The sequence below is a fragment of the Phasianus colchicus genome, chromosome 13 (assembly GCF_987193195.1).
Source record: "Phasianus colchicus chromosome 13, bPhaCol1.hap1.1, whole genome shotgun sequence".
In the NCBI taxonomy this organism is placed as follows: Eukaryota; Metazoa; Chordata; class Aves; order Galliformes; family Phasianidae; genus Phasianus; species Phasianus colchicus.
The window spans coordinates 18,683,506-18,696,470 of NC_143448.1; the positions used below are offsets into that span (position 1 = coordinate 18,683,506).

Sequence of the window (12,965 nt, forward strand, 5' to 3'; positions counted from 1 at the left end):
GAAGGATTGCTTCTGAAATGGAAAGTTTGGATGCTCCTCACTGAAACGCTCCCACAGCTCCAACCTGAGCTTTGGGTAAATAATGCTTCTTCTGCAGTGCATCCCCAGCTCCAGTGCTGCAGCCTTCCCTGTCAGGCTGAGCTGTTATTCCATAGCAGGTCCTTTCGAGTGTGTGGCCTCTGGGATGAGGATGAGCTCCAGCAGGAGGAACCTGATGCTGCTGGGCTGGTGAAAGTGCAATGTGGTGATGGTACAAAGTAGTGAGAGAGCAGCGTGGGGTGGTGACAGTGCAGCGTAATGACAGTGCAGCATGGAGACAAGGCAGCTTAGTGCAATGTAGTGATGGTGCAACACGGTGACAGCGCAGCACAGGGACAATGCAGTGAGGTCGCAGTGCAACGCAATGACAGTGCAGCATGGGAACAATGCAACTTAGTGACAGTGCAGTGTAGTGATAGTGCAGCATGGTGACAGTGCAACTTGGTGGCAATGAAACTTAGTGATAGTGCAGCCAGGTGACAGTGGCATGGAGGCAGGGCATGCACAGCACCAGGGCGTGCAGGTGGTTTCCATCAGTTCAATGCACAGCAAGGCAGTGGGAGCAGCAAGAGGCAGCCATCCAGGTTTGCAGAGCTTGTTGCTGCTGGTGCATTATTAAATTGAGCCTGAACCCCCTCCCTGCCAGCCCCACACCTCTAATTATATTTTAATCATTTGGTGATGCTGCAGGAACCCTGGGAACAAGGGTTGTTCAGTTTTAGTGCAAAAAAATAGGAGGATCCAGGAGTGAGTTGAAGAGCTGAGGTTTGCTTTCAGGGAGGGAAACACCTGGTGGCAGAGCCAAAGCTGCAGGCTGGAAAATTCAATTGGGAAAGCTTTAGGAGTGGGGATAATTGGTGTTGGAAGAGATTACGGAAGCTACTGTGAGCTTTGTGGATTCTGGTGTAAAATCTCTGCTCTGTCCAACAGCAGCTCTCAGGGTGAGGCCAGAATCCCTCAGTGTGATGTTCCTGGGAGCTGGTGGCTGAGCAGTGGTGGGGAGCAATGATAATCTGAATGCATCGCGTCCTTCTCATCCAGCCCCTGCTATCTCCACTGCCACCTTTCTGCCCCTGTCACTGAGCTGAAATGCTCCCAGGCTGGGATGGCAGTGGATGCTCCGTGAAATCTCTTCTTGCAGGAGGTAGAAATCCAGACAAATGGAATGGGAATGTTGGCTTTCACGTTGTTGAGTTCACTGAGGTCCCGGGGATGGGTGCAGAGCTGGGGCTGACACTGAGAATCAGAGGCTCCCCAGTAATGACTCCTCATCCCGGTTATCATCAGTTTAGAGGCCAAGGGAAAGGCAGAGGTGCTGCCCATGGGCATTTTTCAGGCTCGGTGTCACAGCTCCTAGGGCACAATCGTGGGTCTGTGTGTCAGGGCTGAACGGTAGCCCCGTTGGAAAGGTTTCGTGCCCTCTCTCAATTCCTGAGTAAACCTCTCGTCCCCCTGTCAGCTTTGATTTGTAATCGTAGTCGTGGCATCTGGTTTTCATATGAAGCGTGGAATACAGGGGATGCTGTCTGCTCACTTCTGCCCAGAGCTATTCATCTGGGGCCGGCGAGCAGGAAAAAAACCCAGCCTGCTCCTGAAAGGCACTAATCATCACTGAGGCCACAGCAGAGAATGGGGCTGCTGTCCCCATGTGCTGGGACAGGAGGAGGAGGAGGAGGAGGAGGAGGGGAAGAGCCATCATCTGCCTGCGGGAGTGGAACCTCTGAATGGGATGGAGACAGGGATGGGCTTGCAGGAGAAGCTCACAAATGGCACATGTATGTGGCACATCTGATGATTTGTCCCCAGCATCTGGCACTGGGTGCCCTGCAGTGCAAGGGGCTCTTGCAAAGCTTGCCTATGCAGGGTGAGGCTCCGGTGTTCTGCGTGCTCTCGCAGTGCCAAAAATTGGTGCGATTTTGCTGGTGGGTGAATGAGATTTGTTTCAATGTGTTGTGATCAGAGCCTGCTTTGTGGATCAGATGGATTGCTGCAGACAAGGAGCATCCAGAAATCCACTGCTGTCCCTGCCCTCCACTAGCAAGATGCCCCATAAAGCCCTTAGGGCAGCAAGTTCGACATCTTTTATAGCTCTAACTATAGACGATGCTCCAACTTTCCTACACCAGCTTATTTTCAGCAGTGAGGAATGCTCTAGAGGAAGCAATTTTATTTTCCCCTCCTGTGCTGAACTTCCTAGGATGCAGCCTTTGATCCAGACTCCTGATGTTATCAAGGAGGAAGCTGCTGCTCTTTGAAGTGAGCTTCACGTTGTGCTTTAAACTTCTGGGGGTTGGGAGCCTCCAGCACCAGGGACATCTTTTGTACAGATCCACTGGGTCTGAGGGCTGGGAGCTCACATGGTACAGATCTCCTTAATGGCATGCACTGTACTCCAGGAGATTGTTTGCTTTTGAGGAGCCCAGCATATTAGGGCACTGCTGCTGGTGGTGGCTGTGCTTTTCAGCATCTGCTGGAAGCCAGGCTGGTAGAATCAGGTCACGTCCTGAGTCCTGCATGCAGGGCTTTGCTTGTCTGGCTCATCAGAAAACACTGTGCTTTGCAGCTGTAGTGGCAATGCTAAGTCATAGCCTGAAACAGAGATGGAGCACCTGGTGGGAAGCTCAGGTGCATGCAATGTACCTGAGTGACTAGAAGGGCTGGAGCCAGGATCCACCCCTTCCCAGCCCTCATTTAAGAGCTGGCAGTGGAAGCAAGGGTATCTCTTGCTGGAGATCCCTGCCTGTCTGAGGCCTTCTAAAGGTAAGCAGCTCTGTTCCTTTGTTTCTGTGGCTGCTGCATTTGGGTTTGTTCTCATTTGCTGTAGCCATTCTCATTTGCTGTAGCCAAAGACTTTGCTACCCTGCTATTATTATCCTGTTATAGCATGATAGCATCTCTGGTGCTGCCTGGATTCACCCCCAAAATGCCCGTGTTGATGCAACAGAGCAGAAAACAGGCAAGGAATAGGAGTGGTTTTATCCTGGTTCTAGAGGAATCAGTGGACCTGGGTGGCAGAGATTGGTTCATTAAGGAGCCCTGAGCACAGCAAAGGACACAGTGCTAATGAGCTGCACAGGGAGCTGTGTCAAGCATGACTCTTGCCCTGTGTTAAGCTGTGCTCAGAGTGTGATAGTGCTTTTGGGATGACTGCCCCTGCAGCTCAGGGCAGGCAGTGTTGCATGTCCCCATGTAACCTGAGCACAGCTGCAGGAGTGCAGCAGGGAGAGCAATAGAGGAGGATGCAGGCAGGTGGCTCCACCAAAAACTCTACCCTTGCTTTCTGTAGTGGAGCTTCTCTCAAATAACTCACAGGGGCTTCGTAGCGTGACAGCCTGAAGGTGGCAGGACATTGTCACTGTGGTGGTGAATAGAGCTCACCTCCAGCATCCCCCCCATGCATTCCCCTGACCCTGAGTACTGCCTTCTCCCACAGAGCCAGCATGCGGGCTGCCTGCTGAGCACCACAGGACGAGCACAGCTGCCACGAGGAAAGGATTCACCCCGGGGCATCAGGAATGGCCTCTCCATTGCCCAGGAGCTGCCAAACAGAGCTGCACGCAGCTGGAGCGTGCAGGGAACCCATGTAGGACAGAGCCATCTGTGGGTGCCAGGTGGGTGACAGTGACACAGCCACTGCCTGTGGGCAGGAGATGTGAAATGGGTGGCAGAGCACATTTCTGGGCTTGAGGAGTGCAGCTTGAGGGTGAGCTGTGTGCTCCAGCTTGTGTGTGCATCAGGTGCAGCACCATCCATCCCAGTCCTCTCAGATGGACCATAGACCCTTAATGCCTTCAGATAGAAAACAGGCCCTTAGTGCTCTAAGAAACTTCCTCTTTTTCCCCCACTTCATCTTCCCTTCCACAGGCTTCTAAGCTTACCCAAAAAACAGCCATCTTCTGCTTCTATATGCTGATTTCAGCACAGGGAAGCTGCAGCTTTGCCAGTGGCGCAGGATCTCTGAGCTCTAAGTGAAAGCAAATGGTTTAAAAGGAAATTAAGTTTACAGCTCTATAAAACAGAGGGGGAAAAAAAAAAAAAAGCATTTTATTGCTTCACCTGTCATTCCATTGAGGCAGGAAAGTAAAGGAATGCTTTGCATTTGTCTCTCCAGAGGCAAAGAGGAGCAAACCCACCAACGGTGGCAATGTGAATCACACTGCTGGGAGGTGGTGGTGCTCTTCCTGGGGTTGAGGGATCAGTGGTGACCCATGGGGGAGTATGGTGAATGTGTCATTCCCATTGCAACCCTGTTGGTGGCCCCAGCATAGCACCAGAGATGCTCTTGCACAGAGCTGATGTGTGCTGTCGAAGGAGCTGTGCCTCTTCCAGCACTGCTGGAGCTACAAAGTGAATGCATGGAGCATTTTGGAGGAGGAGGAGCCTGGCCCCAGCTCTCCCAGCTGTGTCAATAGAGGAGGAAGAAACAGAAGTACTCTTTCTTCCTCTGTTGTTTCTGCAGAGGGGGACATGCTGGTGGCTGTCATTGCGTGGTGACACGCTGCACAGGATGGGCAAATTGGAGGCTGCGTGCAGCCTTTGGGAAGTATCCACTCCTATAAAGTCTGCTGAGATGGATATATTGATGTTGCCTTTTGCCCATGGCTCTGCTTGGCAGGGAGCAGGTCACTAAAGGAAGGGCTCTTGCCATTTCTCCATGGCTCAGCCCTTTGCTCCTAGCAGCACACTGGAATTTGCTAGGCCATCTAATGCCCAGCTGCAGCAAATCCCTCAGTGCATTGCAGGACCTGGTTGGCCCTGTGGTCCCAATGATGTTTGAATGGACTCTAAGTTTGCACACAGACCCTTCCAGAGGAGACCCAAATGGGAGAAGATGCTTGATCACCACGGTGGTCTCCTGTGATGGCATAACTGTGTCAGCAGACGAGGGAAGAGCTGCTAATGTCACCTAGCTGGGCTTCAGTAAAGCCTTTGACACAGTCCTGTGTAACATCCTTCTCTCCAAATTGGAAGGATATGGATTTGATGGGTGGAGCTGCTCTGTGAATGAGTTGTAAGATGGTACCCAGAGAGTGGCAGTCAGTGTCTGGATGGAGATGGGGGGGCAGCACTGGGAACATTGCTCTTCAATGCCTTCATCAGTGACATTGGCAGTGGGATCAGTGCACCCTCAGCAAGTTTGAAAGTGGCATTCCCATACCTAAAGCAGAGCTGAAAGAGGAAAGGAGCCAAACTTCTCTCCAGGGTGGGTTGGTACAGGACAAGGGGAAATTGCCCCACAGTAAAAGAGGGGGCATGCAGACTGAGAATAAGGAATGGTGCTTCAAGGGTGGTGCTTGCAGCCTCAAAGCCATGCTGGCTGTGCACACAGTCAGGTTGGGCTCCACGCAGAGAACTGGTGTGGAGAGGATGAGTCACATAGTGAGGACATAGAGCAGAGCTGAGAGGAGCAGCTCTGATCCACACCTTTCCTTGGCCAGCAGCAGATTGATGTTCAGTGTTCATGGGGGCATTGTGATAGGGATCAGCTGCTTTCCTCTGTCATCCCCACCGTTGCTGCTGGTTCCCATGCATGTATCCATCTTAATCTCAAGGATGATGGGGAGAAATCATTTCTCCTCAGGTAGGAGAAGGGGAGTCCTGGGGAGAGGCATTAATTGCTCGAAGGAAGCATCTTCCATCAGCAGCCTGGCTTTGCAGTTGGGTTTGGCTGCACATTGGCATCCTGAGCCAAGCAGAGGAAGACAACACAGCGTGCTGCAATTAAACATCCTTCTCATTGCGGTGCTACATGCAGCTCTTCCGCTGCTTTCTAAGTTTGGTGGCATAATTACAGCAGCAGGGCAGAGGTAGCATCTCTGGCCGTGCCAAGCCCTGCCTTCCAGGGATTTTTGGATCCAATCATCTAAAGGCTGGGCTGGGAGCTGGCAGCAGATTAAAGGGCTGAGCAGCCCCAGCTCTCCTTGCTTTGGTCGTGGTGAGGAAGCACATGCAGAGCCCTCTGTGTCCCTTGTGCTGTGGCTCTGGGTGTTTCAGGGATAGGCAGAGCATTTTGCTGCCTATGTAACAGGTTTATGAGAAAGAGATTTAAAAAAACAACCACCCAACCACAAAGCACAAGTCTGCTCCAGTCGGATGCTGCAAGTCCCAGTTTAGAAACCCGTGGGGAGGACAATTAAAGGGCAGCCAGCAGAAGGAGGCTGGGTGTCAGGATGTGAGGACGAGGGAGTTGTCTTCTCACTGTGCCTCTGCCTCCTCTCCTTGGCTCAGTTTGGGAAATCACAACCCCATGAGCCCATTTCCCTCCTGCTGATCCCCACCTTGTTTTTGTGGGGTTGCTCACACAGGTGCTTTGTGGTGGTGTGGGTGTGTGCATTGTCCCAAACTGCAGCACCTCTGTGCGTGCCAGGATGTCCTGGCAAGGCTGTGCACCCAGTTCTCAGCCTGCCCAGGGATGGGCAGCACTGCAAGGGGAGTCCCACATCCGCTTCTACTTAAGAGACAAACAGAACCGACAGGCAGTTTTCCCTTTGGTTAAACCTCTGTGTTGTTTCTATGAGCCAGCCACAGCATCCTTGCATGTAATCCTTCTGGAGCTCCCACCATGGGGACACCTGGACCCATGGAAAAGCCCTTTTGGGATGCAGAGGTGGCAGATGGCACTGCCTGGTATTGCCACACCCAGTGGCAATGGGCAGCAGGTCACAGGCAGACATGCAGGTTGACACAGAGTTGAATGCACAGGTGGAAACAGGGATGCACAGACGGATGCACAGGCAGACACACAGATGTGCAGGCTGGTGCGCAGATGGACATATGGGTACACAGATGGATATGCAGACACGCACAGATGGGTGTGCAGATGGATGTACAGGTGGATGCACAGATGGGCGCTCAGGTGGTTGCACAGACTGATACAGATGCACAAATGGACACAGAGACAGGTGCATAGGCAGACACAGGTGTGCAGGCAGGCATGCAGATGAACACACATGCATAGATGGGCATGCAAATGCATAAATAGACACATAGATGCACCGATGGATGCTTGGGCGCACAGATGGATACATGGACACACGGGTGGACACATGTTCACACAGATGGATGTATGGATGGACACACAGGCAGATATTTAATTCCTTTTCTTTCTATGGACTTGGAGGTTTTTTTTCCTGTGACAAATACTGCTCCCCATGTCAGGATGGCACTGAGCTCAGGCTGTGTTCATGCACGTGGGGTGCCGAGCCTTTCCCATCACACAAGCAGCTTTGTGTGGGTTCACAAAGGCAGGAAGCATCGGGGTAAAGTGATCTCCCCCTGCTCCAACACCCTTCTCCCTAACCTCAATAGCCATAATGAACTAAACAGCAGTGCAAAAATTCTGAGTTGCAAGGTTCTGTTGGAAAAATGGAGCAAAAGGAGCCGAGCGGGCGGTGGGTGCGTGCAGGGATGTGCTCCCCGTGCTGTCTTTCATTGATTCCCCATTGCTGAGGGTGGACTGAGCCTCCAGGTGAAGGAAAAAATGCAGCTGGGGTGTGAATTCAGCATAAAACTATGCTGGGTTTGGTAATCCCCCGTTAGCACCGCAGCACAGGGAAATGAATGGTTTCCGGCGGTATCGCGTTGGGTATTGTCTGGGATGGATCACGGTGGGAAGGAGGGGGCGTGGGGATGAGCACCCCTTGGGTACAGCCCATGGTCTTGGGGGAGGAGGGAAGGCCCAGAGAAGGGCTTTGTCCATCCATCAGAAATGAGAAGTTTTATTTTTTAGTTGTGTTTTTTAATGATGAAAAATTGTCGCTGCTCGGAGGAATTCCGTTTTCCAGCCAGGGTATAAAAATACACATTTTTTCCTTCGGGCAGGCTCCCAGAGGGTTGGGTCTTGGTGTTCTTTTTCTGTAATCCTTCTGCGGTTCAGATGAGGAAAGCGTTGGGAAGCCTGGAGCACTGTCCCTGATACCACAGAATGCCCCATTTCTCCCTGATTCCCCCAGTTCTGCCCACTGGAAGGATGCTCAGAGCCATCCACACCTGCATCCCAGCCCCTCTGCAGGCACTGTGTGCTAGCAGGGTCAATGTGAGCCACCGTGCTTAGGTTCCAGCCTCATTTTGGGCTAATTTCTGTGCTTTTCAGTCACCCTTTGCTCACAGCATCACCTTACCATGCGATCCAACCCGGGGATGGCTGCAGCTGTACTTTCCCTTGCAGGAAGGGCAGCAGCATCCTCTCCTCGGATCACCCTTCCTGTGTCAGCATCCTTTGTTCATCCTCCTGCTCACCCTCATAACGATGCCCCAAAGCTGTCAGGAAATCCCCCATCTTCATTTTGCATCTTGTGAGCACATGTGGAGGAAGGATGCGCCGTGCTGCTGCACCCAGCTGCTTCTTCACCTCCAGCAAAATGCAGATGCCTTTCTTCAGCCCTGTGCAATAGCCCATGCTCGTTTCTTGTGCATGTGCAGGGTTTGTTCTCTGCAGCCACAAGTGAGCCTGACCCCATCCTTGGGCAGTTTTGGTGCAGGATGCACAAACCTTCCCCAGTTTCATTTCACTGCTGATGCAGAGATAGCATCAGGTCCACGGCCATGAGCTGTGAGCATCCATTCCTTGGTCTCAATGCCTGCAAAAAGGGAAAGGAACCCCATGCAGCACCTTTGCAGAGCACATCTGCCCCATCCCTGCAAGCATCCCTCGGGGCTCTGATGCCAGCCTCCAAAGCTTGGGGCAGGATAAGCCATCACATCCCACATCCTGCATGCAGCTGCTCCCATCACCCACACCAGGCAGCCAATTGAGGCGTGCCATGAATGTGCCTCTGTTCTTCAGCCTTTTTTACAGCTCCGCATGGATTTTCTGAGCTCCACACCTTTTTGCTCCTTGGGAGAACAGAGGGCAGCTCTCAGTTTTGGCAGCTGTCACAACTCACTGGGGACTTTGGGGGTGCTGCCCCAAAATGCAGTGCTTACATGGCATCAATGCTTCAAGGCAGGCTGGAGGCTCAGCACAGCAAAGGTCACATCACAGTGCACTGTGAGCCCAGCAGAGAGCTGGCAGCTCGTGCCATTGGCACTGTCATCTCAGTGCCAAGCTGCAGAACTCAATGTCAGCACGTCTCCCTCAGTTCTTAGTCCAGGCTCCATCCTTTGGTGCTTGTTTTGCTGTTTGCTGCAGAACCCCAAATGCAAGAGGGAAGGAAATCCTGCCAGAATTCCATGCAACGTGCTGAAGGGGGTGGGAAGCTGCTCTTTGAGCAACAGCTCAGAGGAATCCAGGATGGGTTTTCTCCATCAGCAGGGATGGAGTCGCCGTGGAGATGGGGATGAATGGGGATGTAGATGGGTTTTGTCTTGGTGCCCACATACAGCTGCAGGTCCAACACTTTGTGAGCATGGGTATGGTGAGATGCATACCTGGGTCTGTCCCCAGCCCTTGCATTTAGCTCAGCATCCTGTTTTGCTTTCTACCAGCCAAAAAAACCAGCAGGGCTTCTACACATGGATAGCGTGGGGTTAAAGCCAGCCTTGCCGTGGACGATGTCTGGGGCTCTGTTTCGGCTGCAGGGTGTTTTCCAGCACCACTCCCCCTGTGTCCTGGGTGTAACCGGATCCGTCCCCCACTAAGCAAGCATTTGTGTTCAGAGCATTTTCAGAATGTTTTGCGTTTGGGAGACACACGAGGAATGTCTGCTGGGGTGTGCACGCAGTGTGTGAGCCCTGTGCCTGCTGCAGCTCTCAGCCACTTCTGGCTGCAGCAAAACGGGTGAAATTCATGAAGGTGCTGCTTTGGAGTTGCCATCTCCACAGCCAACAGCATTGATATCCCATGGAGCATCTCTTAGAGGGGTTGGTGCATGGAAATGGCACCAAAATGGCACTGAAATGCGTTGGAACAGAATTGAATTACACTGAAATTGCACTGAATTTGCATCAGAACAGCACTGAGATGGCACTGAAACTGTACCAAAGTGGCATCAAAATTGCACTGAAATGAGATTGGAATACACCAAAATTGTATGAAATTGCACCAAAATGGTACCAAAATTGCAACGAAATGACACCGAAATACACTGAAATGGCACCAAAATAGTAGCAAAATTGCACTGAAATGGCACTAAAATGCACTGAAATTGCACCAAAGTGGCGCCAAAATTGCACCGAAATTGCGCCAAAACGCTCCAAAATGGCACTGAAATAGCACTAAAATTGAGCCGAAATTGCGCTGAAATGGCACCGAAATGCACCAGAACCACCCAGAGGTTCCGGACACCTCTGCTTTCCGCGCATCCCTCCGCTTCCCTCTGCCTCCCTCTGCGGGTCCGGCCGCGCACTGCAGCGCGTTTGCGGGTCCCGCACCCATCATTGCGGCGAAGGGGCGGCGGTGTCCCGCTGCAGCCACCGTTATCTCCCTCTCTCGGCTATTATTCTTAATCAGGAAGGGGATAGTTTAAAAAAATATATATTAAAAAAAAAAAACTGCTTTTCTTTTATAGAGAGCAAATTTTAATCACTTTTAATTGAAAAAAAAGAAAAAAAAAGAAAAGGAAAAAAAAGGGGGCTGATAATATTCGAAACCAAATTTCTGGGAGAGAATAATTAACAGTGCAATAAATCCCCAAAGGAAATGCTCATTAATCTTGTCTTTCAGAAGCAAATTTCAGAGGAGAGAGCTAATTTAAGACATTGCTAATAATGATAGGAAAAGTTGACAGCTTAAAAGCCCCCAAATCTGGCAGTGTCCTCCTATCAGATCCCAAAGTAACGAGGTCGGGTTGGACACAGCGGTCTCGATCTGCTGGAGGAGACTTGGTTGATGTGGTCACTGCCACTCAGTGTCACCCAGTGTCACCCAATGTCACCCAACATCCTGCCCAGGCCATCAGCATCCATATGGGGAGGATTGGACCTGCTCATAGCCATGAAATGAGCCAAGCACCTTGCTCAGGGAACGTGTGCATGGGTGAGAAATGGACCCATATGGGCACAGAAGGGGACCTTGGTGGCATCATAGAGAAGCCAGGGCATGGCGGATGCTCATGCAGGGGACGCAGGGTGAGATGGTGACACCCAGCACAGATGTGCTGCAGAGCAGAGGGGATGGAAGGGATGCCAGAAGGACAACGAGATAACTGAGGCTTGGGTGAAAATAATGGCAATGTTCTCATCTGCTCTCAGGTTTCCTGTCCCTGTTTGACCAGGAGTAGAGGGGAAGGCAGCTTGGAGCAGACCCAGGCTCTGCTGGGAGGAAGGAAACATAATATTGAGCTGGGAATGGTGTCATTGCCTTTTTTTCCTTTTTTTTTTTTTTTTTTTGACTCAGAGCAGGGCCCTATGTTAGGGAAGCAGAGTCTGGGGGCACCCAGGGACTGCAAACCCACACCTGGTACCCATCAGCACCTCCACAGGTGTGTCTCTCACCTGCTTCCATCACCTCCCCTCACGCATCTGTGCACTCATCATCATTTGCACAGGGGTGTGAGGTTTTTTAAGTTAAAAATAAGGGGGAAGGAAAAGATGGATGGGGATGGGGATGGGGATGGGGATGGGGATGGGGATGGGGATGGGGATGGGGATGGGGATGGGGATGGGGATGGGGATGGGGATGGGGATGGGGATGGGGATGGGGATGGGGATGGATCCTCCCCATCCCCTTTTGACTTATCCAAGCTCGCTGTGTGATGGTGAACATACCCAGGTCACGCAGACCTGGGGAGATGCAGAGATACCCAATACCTCTCCAAGGCCCCGGTTAATGAGAGCACTTAATCCTTGTGCTTTATTTCATCTCTATGCCTTGAAATACTTCACAATGCGCTCACCTCTGAGCGAGTGCCTGATCCCATTCATCCAAATAAGAGGGATTTAAGCAGCGGTGCTTCCCTGCAGCATGCATTCAGTGGGGCTCTGACTTGCTTATATCCTCATCTTCCTTTTTCACTCAAAACAGCATTAATTTCTGTTAAATATTTCTTTGTCCTGGGCTCCTTGGTCCCCTCCTGCTCCTTGTCACTCTGCCCCACGCTGCCCTGCACCTTTTATCTGCGTCCCGTTAAATGATCTCAAATATGTGATATGATAAAGACAAACAAACACCCGTTCAATTTAGCTCTCCCTAATGCCAGACTCTACTTTTACCAAAGTAATTAAGATTAATGCAGTTGATAATTTGGGAAGCATTCTTAAATGTACCCTTCTGGCAGCATCTAACATGTAATTTTACCTTGGAAGATTTATCAGAGCACTTAGGTAACAGATAGTTCCTCAGCAAACAGGAGCATTTAGAAGGAAAATGAAAGATTAATATTTCTTAAATAAACGTCAAAATAAGTCATTCTTCCTGACAGACCCACAAAGATGCTGCTGTCAGCCCCGGCTCCGCTGCTGATCCTCGAAGGAGATTAAACCCACACGGTCCTGGAGGCTCAGGATTGGAGCAAGAGAGGTGCTCAGGTGCCTCATCTATGGGATTTTTTAGGAAACGGACACCTGGAGTGCTCTGCTTGCCCATACCAGAGCCAAGTCATGTGTTTACCATCGCCTTTGGGAAAGAGCCTTGGGATGGAGTCAGTGTGAGCACCTGCAGAGGTGTGCACTGGGCACTGGGATCTATGGGATTTGTTTTGCTGGGTGTCCTCAATTCACCTGGCTCTTCTTACACTGACAGCAGGCAGGGGTGACCTCCAGCTGCTTCCCATGGCATCTCTTTCCACCACCCTGGATGCTCCCAAAAAGCCCCATGGGGCATTTCCCAGCAATTCCAGATAGGGCAGTGTGGATATTTGGGAGGAGCGTGGGCGCTGTGCCCAGCCATTGGCATGCAGCACCCTGAGGGGTACCCAGAGAGCAGCTCAGGATGTGCCTGCTGCTTGTCTGGAACCAGCTTGCATTAGAAGCCGAGGAAGAATTTGGACTCTCTGCAAAGTCTGGATCCAGACTGAAAGCTGGACGCTCACCAGCTTGGAAACCCAAAG

General features: G+C 51.5%; 1 protein-coding gene across 7 annotated transcripts in view; it reads left to right on the top strand.

Annotated features, from left to right (window-relative positions):
- ZNF469 (zinc finger protein 469) overlaps positions 1 to 12,965 on the top strand; it is a 185,672-nt gene that overhangs the window by 155,438 nt on the left and 17,269 nt on the right. For 5 of the 7 annotated variants that reach the window (XM_090149465.1, XM_090149463.1, XM_090149467.1 and 2 more), the window contains one exon: positions 3,473 to 3,650. The exons of 1 other annotated variant lie outside the window; for it this stretch is intronic. The gene's annotated coding sequence lies outside the window, so the exon portion shown is untranslated. Of the gene's footprint in view, positions 1 to 2,767; positions 2,800 to 3,472; positions 3,651 to 12,965 lie in introns of those variants that run through there. One more of the 7 variants, XM_031615112.2, reaches the window with a different exon arrangement.